This window comes from Lampris incognitus, chromosome 15, assembly GCF_029633865.1.
Source record: "Lampris incognitus isolate fLamInc1 chromosome 15, fLamInc1.hap2, whole genome shotgun sequence".
Taxonomy (NCBI): domain Eukaryota; kingdom Metazoa; phylum Chordata; class Actinopteri; order Lampriformes; family Lampridae; genus Lampris; species Lampris incognitus.
This window is the reverse complement of record NC_079225.1, coordinates 851,639-875,005: the sequence shown is the minus strand read 5'-3', so window position 1 is coordinate 875,005 and position 23,367 is coordinate 851,639.

Here is a 23,367-nt window from a genome sequence, read left to right as displayed (position 1 = left end):
ACAAAGAGACCTGTATCTTCACACAATTCAGTCCCACAGAGAGACCTGCAGGTTCACACAATTCAGTCCCACAGAAAAACCTGCAGGTTCACACACATCAGTCCCACAGAGAGACCTGCAGGTTCACACACTTCAGTCCCACAGAGACCTGCAGGTTCACACAATTCAGTCCTACAGAGAGACTTGCAGGGTCACACACATCAGTCTTACAGAGACCTGCAGGTTCACACACATCAGTCCTACAGAGACCTGCAGGTTCACACACATCAGTCCAACAGAGAGACCTGCAGGTTCACACACAACAGTCCTACAGAGAGACCTGCAGGTTCACACACTTCAGTCCCACAGAGAGACTTGCAGTTTCACACACTTCAGTCCTACGGAGACCTGCAGGTTCACACACATCAGTCCTACAGAGACCTGCAGGTTCACACACTTCAGTCCCACAGAAAGACCTGCAGGTTCACACACATCAGTCTCACAGAGAGACCTGCAGGGTCACACAAATCAGTCCCACAGAGAGATCTGCAGGTTCACACACTTCAGTCCTACAGAGAGACCTGCAGGTTCACGCAATTCAGTCCTACAGAGACCTGCAGGTTCACACATATCATTCCTACAGAGACCTGCAGGTTCACACACACCAGTCTCACAGAGAGACCTGCAGGTTCATACATATCAGTCCCACAGAGACCTGCAGGTTCACACACACCAGTCTCACAGAGAGACCTGCGGGTTCACACACATCAGTCCCAGAGACCTGCAGGTTCACACACATCAGTCCTACAGAGAGACCTGCAGGTTCACTCACATCAGTCCTACAGAGGCCTGCACGTTCACACACATCAGTCCCACAGAGACCTGCAGGTTCACACACTTCAGTCCCACAGAGACCTGCAGGTTCACACAATTCAGTACTACAGAGAGACCTGCAGGTTCACACACATCAGTCCCACAGAGACCTGCAGGTTCACACACTTCAGTCCCACAGAGACCTGCAGGTTCACACAATTCAGTACTACAGAGAGACCTTCAGGTTCACACACATCAGTCCCAAAGAGAGACTTGCAGGTTCACACAATTCAGTCCCACCGAGAGACCTGCAGGTTCACACACATCAGTCTTACAGAGACCTGCAAGTTCACACAATTCAGTCCCACAGAAAGACCTGCAGGTTCACACACATCAGTCTTACAGAGACCTGCAGTGTCACACACATCAGTCCCACAGAGACCTGTGGGTTCACATACTTCAGTCCCACAGAGAGACCTGCAGGTTCAAAAACACATCAGTCTTACAGAGAGACCTGGAGGTTCACACAATTCAGTCCCACAGAGAGACCTGCGGGTTTCACACACTTCAGTCCTACAGAAAGACCTGCAGGTTCACACACATCAGTCCTACAGAGAGACCTGGAGGTTCACACACATCAGTCCCACAGAGAGACCTGTGGGTTCACATACTTCAGTCCCACAGAAAGACCTGCAGGGTCACACACATCAGTCCCACAGAGAGACCTGCAGGTTCACACACTTCAGTCCCACAGAGACCTACAGGTTCACACAATTCAGTCCTACAGAGAGACCTGCAGGGTCACACACATCAGTCCCAAAGAGAGACCTGCAGGTTCACACACATCAGTCTTACAGAGACCAGCAGGTTCACACAATTCAGTCCCACAGAAAGACCTGCAGGTTCACACACATTAGTCTTACAGAGACCTGCAGGGTCACACACATCAGTCCCACAGAGAGACCTGCAGGTTCACACACGTCAGTCCCAAAGAGAGACCAGCAGGTTCACATACTTCAGTTCCACAGAGACCTGCCGGTTCACACACATCAGTCCCACACAGAGACCTTCAGGTTCACACACACCAGTCTCACAGAGAGACCTGCAGGTTCACACCCATCAGTCCCACAGAGACCTGCAGGTTCACACACATCAGTCCCACAGAGAGACCTGCAGGTTCACACACATCGGTCCCACAGAGAGACCTGCAGGTTCACACACATCAGTCCCACAGACAGACCTGCAGGTTCACACACATCAGTCCTACAGAGACCTGCAAGTTCACACATATCAGTCCCACAGAGACCTGCAGGTTCACACACATCAGTCCCACAGAGACCTGCAGGTTCACACACATCAGTCCCACAGAGAGACCTGCAGCTTCAAACACATCAGTCCCACAGAGACCTGCAGGTTCACACACTTCAGTCCCACAGAGAGACCTGTAGGTTGACACACATAAGTCCCACAAGAGAGACCTGCAGGTTCCCACAAATCAGTCCTACAGACAGACCTGCAGGTTCACACACATCAGTCCCACAGAGAGACCTGCAGGTTCACACAATTCAGTCCTACAGAGACCTGCAGGGTCACACACATCAGTCCCACAGAGAGACCTGCAGGGTCACACACATCAGTCCCACAGAGAGACCTGCAGGTTCACACACATCAGTCCTACAGAGACCTGCAAGTTCATACATATCAGTCCCACAGAGACCTGCAGGTTCACACACACCAGTCTCACAGATAGACCTGCAGGTTCACACCCATCAGTCCCACAGAGACCTGCAGGTTCACACACATCAGTCCCACAGAGAGACCTGCAGGTTCACACACATCAGTCCTACAGAGAGACCTGCACGTTCACATACATCAGTCCCACAGAGACCTGCAGGTTCACTCACATCAGTCCTACAGAGACCTGCACGTTCACACACATCAGTCCCACAGAGACCTGCAGGTTCACACACATCAGTCCCACAGAGAGACCTGCAGGTTCACACACATCGGTCCCACAGAGAGACCTGCAGGTTCACACACATCAGTCCCACAGACAGACCTGCAGGTTCACACACATCAGTCCTACAGAGACCTGCAAGTTCACACATATCAGTCCCACAGAGACCTGCAGGTTCACACACACCAGTCTCACAGAGAGACCTACAGGTTCACACACATCAGTCCCACAGAGACCTGCAGGTTCACACACATCAGTCCCACAGAGACCTGCAGGTTCACACACATCAGTCTCACAGAGACCTGCAGGTTCACACACATCAGTCCCACAGAGACATCAGCCCCACGGAGACCTGCAGGTTCACACACATCAGTCCCACAGAGACCTGCAGGTTCACACACTTCAGTCCCACAGAGAGACCTGCAGGTTCACACACACCAGTCCTACAGAGAGACCTGCAGGTTCACACACTTCAGTCCCAGAGAGAGACCTGCAGGTTCACACGCTTCAGTCCTACAGAGACCTGCAGGTTCACACACTTCAGTCCCACAGAGACCTGCAGGTTCACACACATCAGTCCTACAGAGACCTGCAGGTTCACACACTTCAGTCCCCCAAGAGACCTACTGGTTCACACACATCAGTCCCACAGAGAGACCTGTAGGTTCACACACATCAGTCCCACAAGAGAGACCTGCAGGTTCCCACAAATCAGTCCCACAGAGACCTGCAGGTTCACACACATCAGTCCCACAGAGAGACCTGCAGGTTCACACACATCAGTCCCACACAGAGACCTTCAGGTTCACACACACCAGTCCCACAGAGAGACCTGCAGGTTCAAACACATCAGTCCCACAGAGACCTGCAGGTTCACACACATGAGTCTCACAGAGAGACCTGCAGGTTCTCACACATCAGTCCCACAGAGACCTGCAGGTTCACACACATCAGTCCCAAAGAGACTTGCAGGTTCACACACATCAGTCCTACAGAGACCTGCAGGTTCACACACATCAGTCCCACAGAGAGACCTGCAGTTTCACACACATCAGTCCCACAGAGAGACCTGCAGGTTCACACACATCAGTCCCACAGAGACATCAGTCCCACAGAGAGACCTGCAGGGTCACACACATCAGTCCCAAAGAGACCTGCAGGTTCACACACACCAGTCTCACAGATAGACCTGCAGGTTCACACCCATCAGTCCCACAGAGACCTGCAGGTTCACACACATCAGTCCCACAGAGAGACCTGCAGGTTCACACACATCAGTCCTACAGAGAGACCTGCACGTTCACATACATCAGTCCCACAGAGACCTGCAGGTTCACTCACATCAGTCCTACAGAGACCTGCACGTTCACACACATCAGTCCCACGGAGACCTGCAGGTTCACACACATCAGTCCCACAGAGACCTGCAGGTTCACGCACATCAGTGCTACAGAGAGACCTGCAGGTTCACACACATCAGTCCCACAGAGACCTGCAGGTTCACACACTTCAGTCCCACAGAGAGACCTGCAGGTTCACACACACCAGTCCTACAGAGAGACCTGCAGGTTCACACACTTCAGTCCCAGAGAGAGACCTGCAGGTTCACACGCTTCAGTCCTACAGAGACTGGAGGGTCACACACTTCAGTCCTACAGAGACCTGCAGGTTCACACACTTCAGTCCCACAGAGACCTGCAGGTTCACACACATCAGTCCTACAGAGACCTGCAGGTTCACACACTTCAGTCCCCCAAGAGACCTACTGGTTCACACACATCAGTCCCACAGAGAGACCTGTAGGTTCACACACATCAGTCCCACAAGAGAGACCTGCAGGTTCCCACAAATCAGTCCCACAGAGACCTGCAGGTTCACACACATCAGTCCCACAGAGAGACCTGCAGGTTCACACACATCAGTCCCACACAGAGACCTTCAGGTTCACACACACCAGTCCCACAGAGAGACCTGCAGGTTCAAACACATCAGTCCCACAGAGACCTGCAGGTTCACACACATGAGTCTCACAGAGAGACCTGCAGGTTCTCACACATCAGTCCCACAGAGACCTGCAGGTTCACACACATCAGTCCCAAAGAGACTTGCAGGTTCACACACATCAGTCCTACAGAGACCTGCAGGTTCACACACATCAGTCCCACAGAGAGACCTGCAGTTTCACACACATCAGTCCCACAGAGAGACCTGCAGGTTCACACACATCAGTCCCACAGAGAGACCTGCAGGTTCACACACATCAGCCCCACGGAGACCTGCAGGTTCACGCACATCAGTCCCACAGAGACCTGCAGGTTCACACACATCAGTCCCACAGAGAGACCTGCAGCTTCAAACACATCAGTCCCACAGAGACCTGCAGGTTCACACACTTCAGTCCCACAGAGACCTGCAGGTTCACACACATCAGTCCCACAGAGAGACCTGTAGGTTGACACACATAAGTCCCACAAGAGAGACCTGCAGGTTCCCACAAATCAGTCCTACAGACAGACCTGCTGGTTCACACACTTCAGTCCTACAGAGACCTGCAGGTTCCCACAAATCAGACCCACAGAGACCTGCAGGTTCACACACATCAGTCCCACAGAGACCTGTTGCTTCACACACATCAGTCCCACGGGGAGACCTGCAGGGTCACACACATCAGTCCCACAGAGACACCTGCAGGTTCACACAATTCAGTCCTACAGAGACCTGCAGGGTCACACACATCAGTCCCACAGAGAGACCTGCAGGGTCACACACTTCAGTCCCACAGAGAGACCTGCAGGTTCACACACTTCAGTCCCACAGAGACCTGCAGGTTCACACACTTCAGTCCTACAGAGAGACCTGCAGGTTCACACAATTCAGTACTACAGAGAGACCTGCAGGTTCACACACATCAGTCCTACAGAGACCTTCAGGTTCACACACATCAGTCCCACAGAGAGACTTGCAGGTTCACACAATTCAGTCCCACAGAGAGACCTGCAGGTTCACACACATCAGTCTTACAGAGACCTGCAGGTTCACACAATTCAGTCCCACAGAAAGACCTGCAGGTTCACACACATCAGCCTTACAGAGACCTGCAGTGTCACACACATCAGTCCCACAGAGACCTGGAGGTTCACACAATTCAGTCCCACAGAGAGACCTGCGGATTTCACACACTTCAGTCCTACAGAGAGACCTGTGGGTTCACATACTTCAGTCCCACAGAAAGACCTGCAGGTTCACACACATCAGTCCTACAGAGAGACCTGGAGGTTCACACACATCAGTCCTACAGAGACCTGCAGGGTCACACACATCAGTCTTACAGAGACCTGCAGGGTCACACACATCAGTCCCACAGAGACCTGCAGGTTCACACACTTCAGTCCCACAGAGACCTGCAGGTTCACACACATCAGTCTTACAGAGACCTGCAGGTTCACACACATCAGTCCTACAGAGACCTGCAGGTTCACATACATCGGTCCTACAGAGACCTGCAGGGTCACACACATCAGTCCAACAGAGAGACCTGCAGGTTCACACAATTCAGTCCTACAGAGAGACCTGCAGGTTCACACAATTCAGTCCCACAGAGACCTGCAGGTTCACACACTTCAGTCCCACAGAGACCTGCAGGTTCACACAATTCAGTCCTACAGAGAGACCTGCAGGGTCACACACATCAGTCCAACAGAGAGACCTGCAGGTTCACACACTTCAGTCCCACAGAGACCTGCAGGTTCACACACACCGGCCCCCAGAGAGACCTGCAGGTTCACACACATCAGTCCCACACAGAGACCTTCAGGTTCACACACATCAGTCCTAGAGAGACCTGCAAGTTCACACATATCAGTCCCACAGAGAGACCTGCAGGTTCACACACATCAGTCCCACAGAGAGACCTGCAGGTTCACACACATCAGTCCTAGAGAGACCTGCAAGTTCACACATATCAGTCCCACAGAGACCTGCAGGTTCACACACATCGGTCCCACAGAGAGACCTGCAGGTTCAAACACATCAGTCCCACAGAGACCTGCAGGTTCACACACATGAGTCTCACAGAGAGACCTGCAGGTTCACACACATCAGTCCCAAAGAGACTTGCAGGTTCACACACATCAGTCCTACAGAGACCTGCAGGTTCACACACATCAGTCCCACAGAGAGACCTGCAGGTTCACACACATCAGTCCAACAGAGAGACCTGCAGGTTCACACACATCAGTCTTACAGAGACCTGCAGGTTCACACAATTCAGTCCCACAGAAAGACCTGCAGGTTCACACACATCAGTCTTACAGAGACCTGCAGGGTCACACACATCAGTCCCACAGAGAGACCTGCGGGTTTCACACACATCAGTCCCACAGAGAGACCTGCAGGTTCACACACGTCAGTCCCACAGAGACCTGCCGGTTCACAGACATCAGTCCCACAGAGAGACCAGCAGGTTCACACACCTCAGTTCCACAGAGACCTGCCGGTTCACAGACATCAGTCCCACAGAGAGACCAGCAGGTTCACACACCTCAGTTCCACAGAGACCTGCCGGTTCACACACATCAGTCCCAAAGAGACTTGCAGGTTCACACACATCAGTCCTACAGAGACCTGCAGGTTCACACACATCAGTCCCACAGAGAGACCTGCAGGTTCACACACATCAGTCCAACAGAGAGACCTGCAGGTTCACACACATCAGTCTTACAGAGACCTGCAGGTTCACACAATTCAGTCCCACAGAAAGACCTGCAGGTTCACACACATCAGTCTTACAGAGACCTGCAGGGTCACACACATCAGTCCCACAGAGAGACCTGCGGGTTTCACACACATCAGTCCCACAGAGAGACCTGCAGGTTCACACACGTCAGTCCCACAGAGACCTGCCGGTTCACAGACATCAGTCCCACAGAGAGACCTGCAGGTTCACACACCTCAGTCCCACAGAGACCTGCAGGGTCACACACATCAGTCCCACAGAGAGACCTGCGGGTTTCACACACATCAGTCCCACAGAGAGACCAGCAGGTTCACACACCTCAGTTCCACAGAGACCTGCCGGTTCACAGACATCAGTCCCACAGAGACCTGCAGGTTCACACAAACCAGTCTCACAGAGAGACCTGCAGGTTCACACCCATCAGTCCCAGAGACCTGCAGGTTCACACATATCAGTCCCACAGAGACCTGCAGGTTCACACAAACCAGTCTCACAGAGAGAACTGCAGGTTCACACCCATCAGTCCCAGAGACCTGCAGGTTCACACACATCAGTCCCACAGAGAGACCTGCAGGTTCACTCACATCAGTCCTACCGAGACCTGCATGTTCACACACATCAGTCCTACAGAGAGACCTGCAGGTTCACACACATCGGTCCCACAGACAGACCTGCAGGTTCACACACATCAGTCCTACAGAGACCTGCAAGTTCACACATATCAGTCCCACAGAGACCTGCAGGTTCACACACACCAGTCTCACAGAGAGACCTGCAGGTTCACACCCATCATTCCCAAAAGAGACCTGCAGGTTCACACACATCCGTGTCACAGAGACCTGCAGGTTCACACACATCAGTCCCACAGAGACCTGCAGGTTCACACACATCAGTGTCACAGAGACCTGCAGGTTCACGCACATCAGTGCTACAGAGAGACCTGCAGGTTCACACACATCAGTCCCACAGAGACATGCAGGTTCACACACTTCAGTCCCACAAGAGACCTGCAGGTTCACACACTTCAGTCCCACAAGAGACCTGTAGGTTCACACACATCAGTCCCACAAGAGAGACCTGCAGGTTCCCCACAAATCAGTCCCACAGAGACCTGCAGGTTCACACACATCAGTCCCACAAAGAGACCTGTATCTTCACACAATTCAGTCCCACAGAGAGACCTGCAGGTTCACACACATCAGTCTTACAGAGACCTGCAGGTTCACACAATTCAGTCCCACAGAAAAACCTGCAGGTTCACACACATCAGTCCCACAGAGAGACCTGCAGGTTCACACACTTCAGTCCCACAGAGACCTGCAGGTTCACACAATTCAGTCCTACAGAGAGACTTGCAGGGTCACACACATCAGTCTTACAGAGACCTGCAGGTTCACACACATCAGTCCTACAGAGACCTGCAGGTTCACACACATCAGTCCAACAGAGAGACCTGCAGGTTCACACACATCAGTCCAACAGAGAGACCTGCAGGTTCACACACAACAGTCCTACAGAGAGACCTGCGGGTTCACACACTTCAGTCCCACAGAGAGACCTGCAGGTTCACACACTTCAGTCCCACAGAGAGACCTGCAGTTTCACACACTTCAGTCCTACGGAGACCTGCAGGTTCACACACTTCAGTCCTACAGAGACCTGCAGGTTCACACACTTCAGTCCCACAGAAAGACCTGCAGGTTCACACACATCAGTCCTACAGAGAGACCTGGAGGTTCACACACATCAGTCCTACAGAGACCTGCAGGGTCACACACATCAGTCTTACAGAGACCTGCAGGGTCACACACATCAGTCCCACAGAGAGACCTGCAGGTTCACACACTTCAGTCCCACAGAGACCTGCAGGTTCACACACATCAGTCTTACAGAGACCTGCAGGTTCACACACATCAGTCCTACAGAGACCTGCAGGTTCACATACATCGGTCCTACAGAGACCTGCAGGGTCACACACATCAGTCCAACAGAGAGACCTGCAGGTTCACACAATTCAGTCCTACAGAGAGACCTGCAGGTTCACACAATTCAGTCCCACAGAGACCTGCAGGTTCACACACTTCAGTCCCACAGAGACCTGCAGGTTCACACAATTCAGTCCTACAGAGAGACCTGCAGGGTCACACACATCAGTCCAACAGAGAGACCTGCAGGTTCACACACTTCAGTCCCACAGAGACCTGCAGGTTCACACACATCAGTCCCACAGAGAGACCTGCAGGTTCACACACATCAGTCCCACACAGAGACCTTCAGGTTCACACACACCAGTCCCACAGAGAGACCTGCAGGTTCACACACATCAGTCCCACAGAGAGACCTGCAGGTTCACACACATCAGTCCTAGAGAGACCTGCAAGTTCACACATATCAGTCCCACAGAGACCTGCAGGTTCACACAATTCAGTCCCACAGAAAGACCTGCAGGTTCACACACATCAGTCTTACAGAGACCTGCAGGGTCACACACATCAGTCCCACAGAGAGACCTGCGGGTTTCACACACATCAGTCCCACAGAGAGACCTGCAGGTTCACACACGTCAGTCCCACAGAGACCTGCCGGTTCACAGACATCAGTCCCACAGAGAGACCAGCAGGTTCACACACCTCAGTTCCACAGAGACCTGCCGGTTCACAGACATCAGTCCCACAGAGAGACCAGCAGGTTCACACACCTCAGTCCTACAGAGAGACCTGCAGGTTCACACATATCATTCCTACAGAGACGTGCACGTTCACACAAACCAGTCTCACAGAGAGACCTGCAGGTTCACACATATCAGTCCCACAGAGACCTGCAGGTTCACACAAACCATTCTCACAGAGAGACCTGCAGGTTCACACCCATCAGTCCCAGAGACCTGCAGGTTCACACACATCAGTCCCACAGAGAGACCTGCAGGTTCACTCACATCAGTCCTACCGAGACCTGCATGTTCACACACATCAGTCCCACAGAGACCTGCCGGTTCACACACATCAGTCCTACAGAGAGACCTGCAGGTTCACACACATCGGTCCCACAGACAGACCTGCAGGTTCACACACATCAGTCCTACAGAGACCTGCAAGTTCACACATATCAGTCCCACAGAGACCTGCAGGTTCACACACATCAGTGTCACAGAGACCTGCAGGTTCACACACATCAGTCCCACAGAGACCTGCAGGTTCACACACATCAGTGTCACAGAGACCTGCAGGTTCACACACATCAGTCCCACAGAGACCTGCAGGTTCACACACTTCAGTCCCACAGAGACCTGCAGGTTCACACACATCAGTCCCACAGAGACCTGCAGGTTCACGCACATCAGTGCTACAGAGACATGCAGGTTCACACGCTTCAGTCCTACAGAGACCTGCAGGTTCACACACATCAGTCCCACAGAGACATGCAGGTTCACACGCTTCAGTCCTACAGAGACTGGAGGTTCACACACTTCAGTCCTACAGAGACCTGCAGGTTCACACAACTCAGTCCCACAGAGACCTGCAGGTTCACACACATCAGTCCTACAGAGACCTGCAGGTTCACACACTTCAGTCCCACAAGAGACCTGCAGGTTCACACACATCAGTCCCACAGAGAGACCTGTAGGTTCACACACATCAGTCCCACAAGAGAGACCTGCAGGTTCCCCACAAATCAGTCCCACAGAGACCTGCAGGTTCACACACATCAGTCCCACAAAGAGACCTGTATCTTCACACAATTCAGTCCCACAGAGAGACCTGCAGGTTCACACACATCAGTCTTACAGAGACCTGCAGGTTCACACAATTCAGTCCCACAGAAAAACCTGCAGGTTCACACACATCAGTCCCACAGAGAGACCTGCAGGTTCACACACTTCAGTCCCACAGAGACCTGCAGGTTCACACAATTCAGTCCTACAGAGAGACTTGCAGGGTCACACACATCAGTCTTACAGAGACCTGCAGGTTCACACACATCAGTCCTACAGAGACCTGCAGGTTCACACACATCAGTCCCACAGAGACCTGCAGGTTCACACACATCAGTCCCACAGAGAGACCTGCAGCTTCAAACACATCAGTCCCACAGAGACCTGCAGGTTCACACACTTCAGTCCCACAGAGACCTGCAGGTTCACACACATCAGTCCCACAGAGAGACCTGTAGGTTGACACACATAAGTCCCACAAGAGAGACCTGCAGGTTCCCACAAATCAGTCCTACAGACAGACCTGCTGGTTCACACACTTCAGTCCTACAGAGACCTGCAGGTTCCCACAAATCAGACCCACAGAGACCTGCAGGTTCACACACATCAGTCCCACAGAGACCTGTTGCTTCACACACATCAGTCCCACGGGGAGACCTGCAGGGTCACACACATCAGTCCCACAGAGACACCTGCAGGTTCACACAATTCAGTCCTACAGAGACCTGCAGGGTCACACACATCAGTCCCACAGAGAGACCTGCAGGGTCACACACTTCAGTCCCACAGAGAGACCTGCAGGTTCACACACTTCAGTCCCACAGAGACCTGCAGGTTCACACACTTCAGTCCTACAGAGAGACCTGCAGGTTCACACAATTCAGTACTACAGAGAGACCTGCAGGTTCACACACATCAGTCCTACAGAGACCTTCAGGTTCACACACATCAGTCCCACAGAGAGACTTGCAGGTTCACACAATTCAGTCCCACAGAGAGACCTGCAGGTTCACACACATCAGTCTTACAGAGACCTGCAGGTTCACACAATTCAGTCCCACAGAAAGACCTGCAGGTTCACACACATCAGCCTTACAGAGACCTGCAGTGTCACACACATCAGTCCCACAGAGACCTGGAGGTTCACACAATTCAGTCCCACAGAGAGACCTGCGGATTTCACACACTTCAGTCCTACAGAGAGACCTGTGGGTTCACATACTTCAGTCCCACAGAAAGACCTGCAGGTTCACACACATCAGTCCTACAGAGAGACCTGGAGGTTCACACACATCAGTCCTACAGAGACCTGCAGGGTCACACACATCAGTCTTACAGAGACCTGCAGGGTCACACACATCAGTCCCACAGAGACCTGCAGGTTCACACACTTCAGTCCCACAGAGACCTGCAGGTTCACACACATCAGTCTTACAGAGACCTGCAGGTTCACACACATCAGTCCTACAGAGACCTGCAGGTTCACATACATCGGTCCTACAGAGACCTGCAGGGTCACACACATCAGTCCAACAGAGAGACCTGCAGGTTCACACAATTCAGTCCTACAGAGAGACCTGCAGGTTCACACAATTCAGTCCCACAGAGACCTGCAGGTTCACACACTTCAGTCCCACAGAGACCTGCAGGTTCACACAATTCAGTCCTACAGAGAGACCTGCAGGGTCACACACATCAGTCCAACAGAGAGACCTGCAGGTTCACACACTTCAGTCCCACAGAGACCTGCAGGTTCACACACACCGGCCCCCAGAGAGACCTGCAGGTTCACACACATCAGTCCCACACAGAGACCTTCAGGTTCACACACATCAGTCCTAGAGAGACCTGCAAGTTCACACATATCAGTCCCACAGAGAGACCTGCAGGTTCACACACATCAGTCCCACAGAGAGACCTGCAGGTTCACACACATCAGTCCTAGAGAGACCTGCAAGTTCACACATATCAGTCCCACAGAGACCTGCAGGTTCACACACATCGGTCCCACAGAGAGACCTGCAGGTTCAAACACATCAGTCCCACAGAGACCTGCAGGTTCACACACATGAGTCTCACAGAGAGACCTGCAGGTTCACACACATCAGTCCCAAAGAGACTTGCAGGTTCACACACATCAGTCCTACAGAGACCTGCAGGTTCACACACATCAGTCCCACAGAGAGACCTGCAGGTTCACACACATCAGTCCAACAGAGAGACCTGCAGGTTCACACACATCAGTCTTACAGAGACCTGCAGGTTCACACAATTCAGTCCCACAGAAAGACCTGCAGGTTCACACACATCAGTCTTACAGAGACCTGCAGGGTCACACACATCAGTCCCACAGAGAGACCTGCGGGTTTCACACACATCAGTCCCACAGAGAGACCTGCAGGTTCACACACGTCAGTCCCACAGAGACCTGCCGGTTCACAGACATCAGTCCCACAGAGAGACCAGCAGGTTCACACACCTCAGTTCCACAGAGACCTGCCGGTTCACAGACATCAGTCCCACAGAGAGACCAGCAGGTTCACACACCTCAGTTCCACAGAGACCTGCCGGTTCACACACATCAGTCCCAAAGAGACTTGCAGGTTCACACACATCAGTCCTACAGAGACCTGCAGGTTCACACACATCAGTCCCACAGAGAGACCTGCAGGTTCACACACATCAGTCCAACAGAGAGACCTGCAGGTTCACACACATCAGTCTTACAGAGACCTGCAGGTTCACACAATTCAGTCCCACAGAAAGACCTGCAGGTTCACACACATCAGTCTTACAGAGACCTGCAGGGTCACACACATCAGTCCCACAGAGAGACCTGCGGGTTTCACACACATCAGTCCCACAGAGAGACCTGCAGGTTCACACACGTCAGTCCCACAGAGACCTGCCGGTTCACAGACATCAGTCCCACAGAGAGACCTGCAGGTTCACACACCTCAGTCCCACAGAGACCTGCAGGGTCACACACATCAGTCCCACAGAGAGACCTGCGGGTTTCACACACATCAGTCCCACAGAGAGACCAGCAGGTTCACACACCTCAGTTCCACAGAGACCTGCCGGTTCACAGACATCAGTCCCACAGAGACCTGCAGGTTCACACAAACCAGTCTCACAGAGAGACCTGCAGGTTCACACCCATCAGTCCCAGAGACCTGCAGGTTCACACATATCAGTCCCACAGAGACCTGCAGGTTCACACAAACCAGTCTCACAGAGAGACCTGCAGGTTCACACCCATCAGTCCCAGAGACCTGCAGGTTCACACACATCAGTCCCACAGAGAGACCTGCAGGTTCACTCACATCAGTCCTACCGAGACCTGCATGTTCACACACATCAGTCCTACAGAGAGACCTGCAGGTTCACACACATCGGTCCCACAGACAGACCTGCAGGTTCACACACATCAGTCCTACAGAGACCTGCAAGTTCACACATATCAGTCCCACAGAGACCTGCAGGTTCACACACACCAGTCTCACAGAGAGACCTGCAGGTTCACACCCATCATTCCCAAAAGAGACCTGCAGGTTCACACGCATCCGTGTCACAGAGACCTGCAGGTTCACACACATCAGTCCCACAGAGACCTGCAGGTTCACACACATCAGTGTCACAGAGACCTGCAGGTTCACGCACATCAGTGCTACAGAGAGACCTGCAGGTTCACACACATCAGTCCCACAGAGACCTGTAGGTTCACACACTTCAGTCCCACAGAGACCTGCAGGTTCACACACATCAGTCCCACAGAGACCTGCAGGTTCACGCACATCAGTGCTACAGAGAGACCTGCAGGTTCACACACATCAGTCCCACAGAGACATGCAGGTTCACACACTTCAGTCCCACAAGAGACCTGCAGGTTCACACACTTCAGTCCCACAAGAGACCTGCAGGTTCACACACATCAGTCCCACAGAGAGACCTGTAGGTTCACACACATCAGTCCCACAAGAGAGACCTGCAGGTTCCCCACAAATCAGTCCCACAGAGACCTGCAGGTTCACACACATCAGTCCCACAAAGAGACCTGTATCTTCACACAATTCAGTCCCACAGAGAGACCTGCAGGTTCACACACATCAGTCTTACAGAGACCTGCAGGTTCACACAATTCAGTCCCACAGAAAAACCTGCAGGTTCACACACATCAGTCCCACAGAGAGACCTGCAGGTTCACACACTTCAGTCCCACAGAGACCTGCAGGTTCACACAATTCAGTCCTACAGAGAGACTTGCAGGGTCACACACATCAGTCTTACAGAGACCTGCAGGTTCACACACATCAGTCCTACAGAGACCTGCAGGTTCACACACATCAGTCCAACAGAGAGACCTGCAGGTTCACACACATCAGTCCAACAGAGAGACCTGCGGGTTCACACACTTCAGTCCCACAGAGAGACCTGCAGGTTCACACACTTCAGTCCCACAGAGAGACCTGCAGTTTCACACACTTCAGTCCTACGGAGACCTGCAGGTTCACACACTTCAGTCCTACAGAGACCTGCAGGTTCACACACTTCAGTCCCACAGAAAGACCTGCAGGTTCACACACATCAGTCCTACAGAGAGACCTGGAGGTTCACACACATCAGTCCTACAGAGACCTGCAGGGTCACACACATCAGTCTTACAGAGACCTGCAGGGTCACACACATCAGTCCCACAGAGAGACCTGCAGGTTCACACACTTCAGTCCCACAGAGACCTGCAGGTTCACACACATCAGTCTTACAGAGACCTGCAGGTTCACACACATCAGTCCTACAGAGACCTGCAGGTTCACATACATCGGTCCTACAGAGACCTGCAGGGTCACACACATCAGTCCAACAGAGAGACCTGCAGGTTCACACAATTCAGTCCTACAGAGAGACCTGCAGGTTCACACAATTCAGTCCCACAGAGACCTGCAGGTTCACACACTTCAGTCCCACAGAGACCTGCAGGTTCACACAATTCAGTCCTACAGAGAGACCTGCAGGGTCACACACATCAGTCCAACAGAGAGACCTGCAGGTTCACACACTTCAGTCCCACAGAGACCTGCAGGTTCACACACATCAGTCCCACAGAGAGACCTGCAGGTTCACACACATCAGTCCCACACAGAGACCTTCAGGTTCACACACACCAGTCCCACAGAGAGACCTGCAGGTTCACACACATCAGTCCCACAGAGAGACCTGCAGGTTCACACACATCAGTCCTAGAGAGACCTGCAAGTTCACACATATCAGTCCCACAGAGACCTGCAGGTTCACACAATTCAGTCCCACAGAAAGACCTGCAGGTTCACACACATCAGTCTTACAGAGACCTGCAGGGTCACACACATCAGTCCCACAGAGAGACCTGCGGGTTTCACACACATCAGTCCCACAGAGAGACCTGCAGGTTCACACACGTCAGTCCCACAGAGACCTGCCGGTTCACAGACATCAGTCCCACAGAGAGACCAGCAGGTTCACACACCTCAGTTCCACAGAGAGACCTGCAGGTTCACACACATCAGTCCCACAGAGACCTGCCGGTTCACAGACATCAGTCCCACAGAGAGACCAGCAGGTTCACACACCTCAGTCCTACAGAGAGACCTGCAGGTTCACACATATCATTCCTACAGAGACGTGCACGTTCACACAAACCAGTCTCACAGAGAGACCTGCAGGTTCACACATATCAGTCCCACAGAGACCTGCAGGTTCACACAAACCATTCTCACAGAGAGACCTGCAGGTTCACACCCATCAGTCCCAGAGACCTGCAGGTTCACACACATCAGTCCCACAGAGAGACCTGCAGGTTCACTCACATCAGTCCTACCGAGACCTGCATGTTCACACACATCAGTCCCACAGAGACCTGCCGGTTCACACACATCAGTCCTACAGAGAGACCTGCAGGTTCACACACATCGGTCCCACAGACAGACCTGCAGGTTCACACACATCAGTCCTACAGAGACCTGCAAGTTCACACATATCAGTCCCACAGAGACCTGCAGGTTCACACACATCAGTGTCACAGAGACCTGCAGGTTCACACACATCAGTCCCACAGAGACCTGCAGGTTCACACACATCAGTGTCACAGAGACCTGCAGGTTCACACACATCAGTCCCACAGAGACCTGCAGGTTCACACACTTCAGTCCCACAGAGACCTGCAGGTTCACACACATCAGTCCCACAGAGACCTGCAGGTTCACGCACATCAGTGCTACAGAGAGACCTGCAGGTTCACACGCTTCAGTCCTACAGAGACTGGAGGTTCACACACTTCAGTCCTACAGAGACCTGCAGGTTCACACAACTCAGTCCCACAGAGACCTGCAGGTTCACACACATCAGTCCTACAGAGACCTGCAGGTTCACACACTTCAGTCCCACAAGAGACCTGCAGGTTCACACACATCAGTCCCACAGAGAGACCTGTAGGTTCACACACATCAGTCCCACAAGAGAGACCTGCAGGTTCCCCACAAATCAGTCCCACAGAGACCTGCAGGTTCACACACATCAGTCCCACAAAGAGACCTGTATCTTCACACAATTCAGTCCCACAGAGAGACCTGCAGGTTCACACACATCAGTCTTACAGAGACCTGCAGGTTCACACAATTCAGTCCCACAGAAAAACCTGGAGGTTCACACACATCAGTCCCACAGAGAGACCTGCAGGTTCACACACTTCAGTCCCACAGAGACCTGCAGGTTCACACAATTCAGTCCTACAGAGAGACTTGCAGGGTCACACACATCAGTCTTACATAGACCTGCAGGTTCACACACATCAGTCCTACAGAGACCTGCAGGTTCACACACATCAGTCCAACAGAGAGACCTGCAGGTTCACACACATCAGTCCAACAGAGAGACCTGCAGGTTCACACACAACAGTCCTACAGAGAGACCTGCGGGTTCACACACTTCAGTCCCACAGAGAGACCTGCAGGTTCACACACTTCAGTCCCACAGAGAGACCTGCAGTTTCACACACTTCAGTCCTACGGAGACCTGCAGGTTCACACACTTCAGTCCTACAGAAAGACCTGCAGGTTCACACACATCAGTCTCACAGAAAGACCTGCAGGTTCACACACTTCAGTCCTACAGAGAGACCTGCAGGTTCACACACATCAGTCCTACAGAGACCTGCAGGTTCACACACTTCAGTCCCACAGAAAGACCTGCAGGTTCACACACATCAGTCTCACAGAGAGATCTGCAGGTTCACACACTTCAGTCCTACAGAGAGACCTGCAGGTTCACGCAATTCAGTCCTACAGAGAGACCTGCAGGTTCATACATATCATTCCTACAGAGACCTGCAGGTTCACACACACCAGTCTCACAGAGAGACCTGCAGGTTCACACCCATCAGTCCCACAGAGACCTGCAGGTTCACACAATTCAGTCCTACAGAGAGACCTGCAGGGTCACACACATCAGTCCCACAGAGAGACCTGCAGGTTCACACACATCAGTCCAACAGAGAGACCTGCAGGTTCACACACAACAGTCCTACAGAGAGACCTGCGGGTTCACACACTTCAGTCCCACAGAGACCTGCAGGTTCACACAATTCAGTCCTACAGAGAGACCTGCAGGGTCACACACATCAGTCCCAAAGAGAGACCTGCAGGTTCACACACATCAGTCTTACAGAGACCAGCAGGTTCACACAATTCAGTCCCACAGAAAGACCTGCAGGTTCACACATATCAGTCTTACAGAGACCTGCAGGTTCACACACATCAGTCCCATAGAGAGACCTGCGGGTTTCACACACATCAGTCCCACAGAGAGACCAGCAGGTTCACACACATCAGTCCTACAGAGAGACCTGTAGGTTCACACACATCAGTCCCACACAGAGACCTTCAGGTTCACACACATCAGTCCCACAGAGAGACCAGCAGGTTCACACACATCAGTCCCACAGAGAGACCTGCAGGTTCACACACATCAGTCCCACAGAGAGACCTGCAAGTTCATACATATCAGTCCCACAGAGACCTGCAGGTTCACACACACCAGTCTCACAGAGAGACCTGCAGGTTCAGACCCATCAGTCCCACAGAGACCTGCAGGTTCACACACATCAGTCCCACAGAGAGACCTGCAGGTTCACACACATCAGTCCTACAGAGACCTGCACGTTCACATACATCAGTCCCACAGAGACCTGCAGGTTCACTCACATCAGTCCTACAGAGGCCTGCACGTTCACACACATCAGTCCCACAGAGACCTGCAGGTTCACACACTTCAGTCCCACAGAGACCTGCAGGTTCACACAATTCAGTACTACAGAGAGACCTGCAGGTTCACACACATCAGTCCTACAGAGACCTGCACGTTCACACACATCAGTCCCACAGAGACCTGCAGGTTCACACACTTCAGTCCCACAGAGACCTGCAGGTTCACACAATTCAGTACTACAGAGAGACCTTCAGGTTCACACACATCAGTCCCAAAGAGAGACTTGCAGGTTCACACAATTCAGTCCCACCGAGAGACCTGCAGGTTCACACACATCAGTCTTACAGAGACCTGCAAGTTCACACAATTCAGTCCCACAGAAAGACCTGCAGGTTCACACACATCAGTCTTACAGAGACCTGCAGTGTCACACACATCAGTCCCACAGAGACCTGTGGGTTCACATACTTCAGTCCCACAGAGAGACCTGCAGGTTCAAAAACACATCAGTCTTACAGAGAGACCTGGAGGTTCACACAATTCAGTCCCACAGAGAGACCTGCGGGTTTCACACACTTCAGTCCTACAGAAAGACCTGCAGGTTCACACACATCAGTCCTACAGAGAGACCTGGAGGTTCACACACATCAGTCCCACAGAGAGACCTGTGGGTTCACATACTTCAGTCCCACAGAAAGACCTGCAGGGTCACACACATCAGTCCCACAGAGACCTACAGGTTCACACAATTCAGTCCTACAGAGAGACTTGCAGGGTCACACACATCAGTCTTACAGAGACCTGCAGGTTCACACACATCAGTCCTACAGAGACCTGCAGGTTCTCACACATCGGTCCTACAGAGACCTGCAGGGTCACACACATCAGTCCAACAGAGAGACCTGCAGGTTCACACAATTCAGTCCTACAGAGAGACCTGCAGGTTCACACAATTCAGTCCCACAGAGACCTGCAGGTTCACACACTTCAGTCCCACAGAGACCTGCAGGTTCACACAATTCAGTCCTACAGAGAGACCTGCAGGGTCACACACATCAGTCCCACAGAGAGACCTGCACGTTCACACGCATCAGTCTTACAGAGACCTGCAGGTTCACACAATTCAGTCCCACAGAAAGACCTGCAGGTTCACACACATCAGTCTTACAGAGACCTGCGGGTTTCACACACATCAGTCCCACAGAGAGACCTGCACGTTCACACACATCAGTCTTACAGAGACCTGCAGGTTCACACAATTCAGTCCCACAGAGAGACCTGCAGGTTCACACACGTCAGTCCCACAGAGACCTGCCGGTTCACAGACATCAGTCCCACAGAGAGACCAGCAGGTTCACACACCTCAGTTCCACAGAGACCTGCCGGTTCACAGACATCAGTCCCACAGAGAGACCTGCAGGTTCACACATATCAGTCCCACAGAGACCTGCAGGTTCACACACACCAGTCACACAGAGAGACCTGCAGGTTCACACCCATCAGTCCCAGAGACCTGCAGGTTCACACACATCAGTCCCACAGAGACCTGCCGGTTCACACACATCAGTCCTACAGAGACCTGCAAGTTCACACACATCAGTCCTACAGAGACCTGCAAGTTCACACATATCAGTCCCACCGAGACCTGCAAGTTCACACACATCAGTCCTACAGAGACCTGCAGGTTCACACACATCATTCCCAAAAGAGACCTGCAGGTTCACACACATCAGTGTCACAGAGACCTGCAGGTTCACACACATCAGTCCCACAGAGACCTGCAGGTTCACACACTTCAGTCCCACAGAGACCTGCAGGTTCACACACTTCAGTCCCACAGAGAGACCTGCAGGTTCACACACTTCAGTCCTACAGAGACCTGCAGGTTCACACACTTCAGTCCCACAGAGACCTGCAGGTTCACACACATCAGTCCTACAGAGACCTGCAGGTTCACACACTTCAGTCCCACAAGAGACCTGCAGGTTCACACACATCAGTCCCACAGAGAGACCTGTAGGTTCCCCACAAATCAGTCCCACAGAGACCTGCAGGTTCACACACATCAGTCCCACAAAGAGACCTGTATCTTCACACAATTCAGTCCCACAGAGAGACCTGCAGGTTCCCCACAAATCAGTCCCACAGAGACCTGCAGGTTCACACACATCAGTCCCACAAAGAGACCTGTATCTTCACACAATTCAGTCCCACAGAGAGACCTGCAGGTTCACACAATTCAGTCCCACAGAAAAACCTGCAGGTTCACACACATCAGTCCCACAGAGAGACCTGCAGGTTCACACACTTCAGTCCCACAGAGACCTGCAGGTTCACACAATTCAGTCCTACAGAGAGACTTGCAGGGTCACACACATCAGTCTTACAGAGACCTGCAGGTTCACACACATCAGTCCTACAGAGACCTGCAGGTTCACACACATCAGTCCAACAGAGAGACCTGCAGGTTCACACACAACAGTCCTACAGAGAGACCTGCAGGTTCACACACTTCAGTCCCACAGAGAGACTTGCAGTTTCACACACTTCAGTCCTACGGAGACCTGCAGGTTCACACACATCAGTCCTACGGAGACCTGCAGGTTCACACACTTCAGTCCCACAGAAAGACCTGCAGGTTCACACACATCAGTCTCACAGAGAGACCTGCAGGGTCACACAAATCAGTCCCACAGAGAGATCTGCAGGTTCACACACTTCAGTCCTACAGAGAGACCTGCAGGTTCACGCAATTCAGTCCTACAGAGACCTGCAGGTTCACACATATCATTCCTACAGAGACCTGCAGGTTCACACACACCAGTCTCACAGAGAGACCTGCAGGTTCATACATATCAGTCCCACAGAGACCTGCAGGTTCACACACACCAGTCTCACAGAGAGACCTGCGGGTTCACACACATCAGTCCCAGAGACCTGCAGGTTCACACACATCAGTCCTACAGAGAGACCTGCAGGTTCACTCACATCAGTCCTACAGAGGCCTGCACGTTCACACACATCAGTCCCACAGAGACCTGCAGGTTCACACACTTCAGTCCCACAGAGACCTGCAGGTTCACACAATTCAGTACTACAGAGAGACCTGCAGGTTCACACACATCAGTCCTACAGAGACCTGCACGTTCACACACATCAGTCCCACAGAGACCTGCAGGTTCACACACTTCAGTCCCACAGAGACCTGCAGGTTCACACAATTCAGTACTACAGAGAGACCTTCAGGTTCACACACATCAGTCCCAAAGAGAGACTTGCAGGTTCACACAATTCAGTCCCACCGAGAGACCTGCAGGTTCACACACATCAGTCTTACAGAGACCTGCAAGTTCACACAATTCAGTCCCACAGAAAGACCTGCAGGTTCACACACATCAGTCTTACAGAGACCTGCAGTGTCACACACATCAGTCCCACAGAGACCTGTGGGTTCACATACTTCAGTCCCACAGAGAGACCTGCAGGTTCAAAAACACATCAGTCTTACAGAGAGACCTGGAGGTTCACACAATTCAGTCCCACAGAGAGACCTGCGGGTTTCACACACTTCAGTCCTACAGAAAGACCTGCAGGTTCACACACATCAGTCCTACAGAGAGACCTGGAGGTTCACACACATCAGTCCCACAGAGAGACCTGTGGGTTCACATACTTCAGTCCCACAGAAAGACCTGCAGGGTCACACACATCAGTCCCACAGAGAGACCTGCAGGTTCACACACTTCAGTCCCACAGAGACCTACAGGTTCACACAATTCAGTCCTACAGAGAGACCTGCAGGGTCACACACATCAGTCCCAAAGAGAGACCTGCAGGTTCACACACATCAGTCTTACAGAGACCAGCAGGTTCACACAATTCAGTCCCACAGAAAGACCTGCAGGTTCACACACATTAGTCTTACAGAGA